This window comes from Erinaceus europaeus, chromosome 2 (assembly GCF_950295315.1).
Source record: "Erinaceus europaeus chromosome 2, mEriEur2.1, whole genome shotgun sequence".
NCBI classification, from domain to species: Eukaryota; Metazoa; Chordata; class Mammalia; order Eulipotyphla; family Erinaceidae; genus Erinaceus; species Erinaceus europaeus.
In genome coordinates, this window is record NC_080163.1 from 181,204,681 (window position 1) to 181,210,523 (window position 5,843).

A 5,843-nucleotide genomic window follows, 5' to 3' on the forward strand; every position below is an offset into this window, starting at 1 on the left:
GAATCCACTGCTCCTGGAGGCTATTTTCCCCATTTTGTTGCCCTTGCTGTTGTGCTTGTTGTAGTTGTTATTGTTGTCCATAGACGATTCTTAAGGAAGACACATCTAGAGAACTGAAACACACGAACTTTCAAAAACAAACAAGACAACCCAAAGCAAACAAGCTGTCTCTAAGACTTTGTGAGAACTATGATGGTTATCTTTGGAAAGGTTCCTACTACAGAACTTTGGTGGTGGGTGTGGTGTGAAACTATACTCTGTAATAGTGGGAAGAGGGGAGGAGAAAGATGATTTATGTAAAAAGATACCCTTGACCAAGGAGATAGCATAGTGGTTATTAAAAGACCTTCAGGGGGTCGGGCAGTGGCACAAAAATAAGCAGAGCTTCTGTCTCTTTCCCTCTCTCTACCTTCTCCTCCCCTGTTAATGTCTCTCTGCCTCTATCCAATAATAAATAATTTTTTAAAAGAATCCTTTTACATTGCACCAAAGCAAAGGACTTCAGGGAGGGAGAACACACACTAGAACATGGACTGCACATGGTATATTGCACTATAACAAAGGACTCTGGGGGAGGGAGGATAGGAAGAAAACTTTGGGGGCCTATTACATAATGAAATTGTGTGCATATGTCAATGATTGCACTGTAAAGCGTTAACCCCCTCAACAAAAAGATAAGAAGTTATAAGATATATATTCCACGGAATATCACTGCAATAAAAAAAGATGATATTGTGTCCTCTGAGACAAAAATTGATGGAAGTGGAGTGATTATGCTTACTGAAATAAGAACTGAAAGATAACTACTGGATGGTTTCACTCGTGTGTGGAATCTAGAGAACTGATACACATGAACTTGGAAAAAAAAACAGAAGCATCCAGACTTACTAAGATTTGTGAAGACTATAGTAATTATCTGGTGTGGTGTGGAATTATACCCTCTAATTCACACAAATAATAATAAAATAAAATTTGTAACTAGTTTTAAAAAAAGTTTTTTTTTTGCCTCCAGGGTTATTGCTGGGGTCAGTGCCTACACTATGAATCCACTGCTCCTGGAGACCATTTTTTTCCATTTTGTTGTTGTTGGATAGAACAGAGAGAAATCGAGAGAGGAGGGTAAGACGGGGAAGAGGAGAAAAAGATAGATACCTGCAGACCTGTTTTACCGCGTGTGAGGTGACCTCCTCTGCAGGTGGGGGCAGGGGTCTCAAACCGAAATCCTTACTCTGGTCCTTGCGCTTTGCACCATGTGCACTTAACCCGCTGCGCTACCGCCTGGCCACCCCCCCCCCCCCGAGAGAATTATTTTATATGAGAGAGCGCACAATAGAGACAAACTAGATCACTTCCCACTTTTCTTTTCTTCTTCATTTTTAAAAAATTATCCTTATTTGTTTAATGGATAGAGACAGGCAAAAATCGAGAGGGAAGGGGGCGATAGGGAGAGAGACAGAGAGACACCTGCAGCCCTGCTTCACCACTCGTGAAGCTTTCCCCCTGCAGGTGGACACTGGGGGCTCAAACCCGGTTCCTTGTGCATTGTAACATTGTGTGCTCAACCAGGTGCGCCACCACCTGCCCCCCCCCCACTTCTATTTTCTTAAAGTTAATGCAAGTAATGACTAACAGTTATATCAGAAATGCCTTGGTTCACTGAAACCACTGGCTGGCTACAGATACAAGATACTGATAAAAATAGAAGAAAACATTTTGTAAGTAATATATTGACTAAGTGTTATTTTAATAAATAGTCATGTATTTTATTACTACTGTGTATAAACACCCTTTTTATCAAAAAACGCATTATACATTTAATATGTTAAGTTATATAGATGTTAAATATACAATTTTTTGTTTTCCCCAGAGTATTTGCATGGGTATTTTTAAAAAATATTTTTATTTATTTATTCCCTTTTGTTGCCCTTGTTTTTTTTTTTTATTGTTGTATTTATTTTTTATTGTTGTAGTTATTATTATTGATGTTGTCTGTGATGACATCACAGACCCCTGCAAGCGTCAACCCGGCTTTGACCTAGCACGTTATGATTGGGCCCTCCTCAATCGCTATCGAACAGGCCATGGCCGGTGTGCCGCTATGTTCCATTGCTGGGGAGCCAGAGACGACCCAAACTGCCCCTGCGGCTACAGACAGACTATGACCCACATAGTCAATGACTGCCACCTCTCCAGATTCAAAGGAGGTCTCGAAACTTTACATCAGGCTCAACCTGATGCTGTTGACTGGCTACGGAAGAAGGGCAAACGCTAGAAGAAGATTGATGTTGTTGTTGTTAGATAGGACAGAGAGAAATGGAGAGAGGAAGGGAAGACAGAGAGAGGGAGAGAAAGATAGACACCTGCAGACCTGTTTCACCACCTGTGAAGCGACTCCCCTGCAGGTGGGGAGCCAGGGGCTCTAACCGGGATCCTTACGCTGGTCCTTGCGCTTTGTGCCACGTGTGCTTAACCAGCTGCGCTACCGCCCGGACTCCCAGGAATATTTTTTGAGTGATGGAAAGTATCTGCTTTTTAATTTAAGTGAAACTCATCAAGCCATATACTAAAATGCGTGCCCTTTGTTTTAAACAAATTACATCTAGGTAAACTTGAGTTTCTTAAATACAACATAAAATTGAGGGCAGCTAAAGTTAACAAAGTCTTCAATGAATTCCACAGGAGCTAGACCTTGGCAAAATATCTGGATCACAGCTAGTTTCTGACTTCTGGCTCAGAGCAGACAAAAGCCACAAATGCTCCTCTAGCCACTTGCGGTTCCAAGGAGCATGGGACTGCAACTCTGGGTCTCTGCCCCCAGTCAGCACGCTTTTGTCTCTCATCATTAAGTAACCCATTAAAATAATATCAGAGAGGAATAGCCTTTGCAGCAATCCGCTGGCTGTAAAGTGGGTTTTGTGCTTTGCAAAACTTCTTTTACTAGGTCTTTGAGGAATTCCCCAGGCAGCGGCTCTTCAGTCCCAGCCCTTTTGTGTAGGAGGCAAACAGGAACCAACCCAGTCACTGTGGGGCACAGCTTGGCCAGATCAGAAAGTTACCAGAACTATGAGGGCAAAGTCACGTATCTGAATGCTTAGCCCTTCTGAAGCCAAACATTCACAGAGTGTTTCTGGAACCAGCTAATCAGCCCTCTGAGGTTTCTGTGTTTCACCCAGATATTCAGTCATATAGGCCTCTTCATGTAGGCATATAGATAGGGGTGTGTGGTTTGTACGTCATATATATTATGTGTATGCATGAATTTACATGACATATATCACATATGAGTGTTTATATCAAGAAAAATGCTGAGACTGGAGAGATAGCATAATGTTCATAAAAAAAGACTCATAACTGAGGCACCAAAAGCCCCACGTTTAATTCCCAACACCACCATAAACCAATGCTGAGCAGTGGTCTGATCAGAAGAAGAAGGAAAAGGAGGAGGAGGAGGACTAGAAGGAGGATTGGAGTAGAGCACCAAAGTAAAGCACCTCCTCTGGGTGGAGGGTGAGAGTGGATGTTAGGCTTCACTGGGGGGGTGGGGGGAGGTTGGGGTGGGACACAGTCTTTTGGTGGTGGGAATAGTGTTTATGTACACTCCTACTAATGTGTAGTCATATAAATCACTATTTTATTAATACGAGAGGGGAAAAAAACTGATTGATTCAAACTTGTTAATGCACACACCATAGGCTGAGTCTCTGAAATGTTGACTCTCTTAAAAGCTTAGACCAGAGAGAACAGAAGCAACCAGGGCATTACTCTATAAGACAGCTATATACAAATAATGTCAAAGGACATAAATTATGGTGATATTGTGTATGATACAGCAAATCCTAACAAAAGGATTTTTCAAAGTTAACCCAACTGCCAAATAATGTGATTACAGCAATAACTATCTATTGCCTTCTTAAACCCTAAGATAGCAGGAACCTCCTGCTCACTGTATAGAGTCTATTTTCCCCCAGCCCTGGAACCTCTAGAATGGGGCTCACTTTCCTGCATGCTCCTCTCTCTCTCTCTCTCTCTCTCTCTCTCTCTCTCTCTCTCTCTCTTTTGCCTCCAGGGTTATTGCTGGGTCTCAGTGCCTGCACCATGAATCCACTGCTCCTGGAGGCTCCCCCCCCTTTGGTTGCCCTTGTTTTATCATAGTTGTGGTTATTATTATTGTTATTACTGTTATTGTTATAGATGTAATTGTTGTTGCATAGGACAGAGAGAAATGGAGATAGGAGGAGAAGACAGAGAGGGGGAGAGACAGATAGACAGCTGCAGACATAAGCAACACCCCCTACAGGTAGGGAGCCGGGGGCTCAAACCGGGATCCTTGCACTGATCCATACGCTTCACACCATGTGCACTTAACCCACTGCTCTACTGCCGGACCCCCCTGCATGCTTCTCTCAATTCATACCAAATGACATTGCATCTGCTGATCCCAACCTAATCAACGCAACAAGTACCACCTCAGCATGATTCACTTCAGACTGTGTCCAGAGACTTCAGGTGTGGAATGACAACACTTCAGCATCATTACTCGGGTGAGACCTTTCCTTTCATAGGATTCTCTAATTCCATTTCAGGTGGTTCACTTCCTAACAAAGTCTCAAAACCTAGATATGGACCAGGTCCCATGAGATAAGGCATATGTTCACATGTATCCATAAACTAGGGCAAAATATATACCTGAAAGCAAAAGTACACAATAGTCTACAGTGAGTCAGTATATGCAGCAAGCAAGTAGAAAGACCTAAAAAGACACCATAAAGTTCTTTATGAAATAATTTCTACTTAGACCTAGATATCCTCCTCACCTACTTCCTCTTACACTTCCCTCAGTCACTCCAAAGCTAACTTTATCGAAGTAAGGACTGCAAAAGCTGAATAAGGGCAAGAGACTGGCATACTTTAACGATGACTCTTTAATCACTATCAGGCCACCCCATCAGCTGGGGCCCTAGTCGGGGAGTCCTAAGATTCCCAAACAGACATGATAGGCCTAGACCTTGAATAAATTCCTCTCTCAATTGTTACCAGTCCTCTCTATCAGGAACAACACAATAGACCCCTTTGTGGGCCCCCATAGGACCTTGCCTTCAGCTTGGACCAACAATGGCAGAGAATGTTCCATCATTCTCCGAAGGGAGGCTGGACTATATACTCTATGTTCCACCTGAGGAAGATGAGTCCTGATATTGGGGCAGCTTGGAACGTTCCTACTCATGACCACAGAATGTGATCTCAGATCTACAGGGATACAGAGGTCACATCATCTCCTAAGCTGAATATGGGCCCCAGGTAAGATCAAATCGATGGGGTTTACAGTCAACCGTATTTATACACCTTTCTCATATTTGGGAGCTACTCTCTCCACTAATCCAGCTTTCTGGTCTTTTTTCCAGCCATGACATCATCTCCCCAGACAATAACTTGGATCCACCTGCATATCAGATGTCAGGCTCAGGAAGAAAAAAAAAAAAAAAGACTAGTATAGCCACAGGCCCTTTGGAATATAACTAAAATAGGCCTGCTAACTATCTACAAAATGGAGACCCCCCCCCAACTCTTCATCTGAACTATCCCAGCCTTTAGGTTCATGATTAGTCAACAATTTGTTTGGCTTTCTATGTTAACTCTTTTTTTCAGCCACCAGGTTCCAGATGCTACCATGATGCCAACCAGAATTCCCTGGGCAGACGACCCCACCAATGTGTCCTAGAGCCCCACCTTCCCCAGAGCCCTGCCCCACTAGGGAAAGAGAGAGACAGGCTGGGAGTATGGATCAACCTGTCAACACCCATGTTTAGCGGGGAAGCAATTACATAGGCCAGACCTTTCACCTT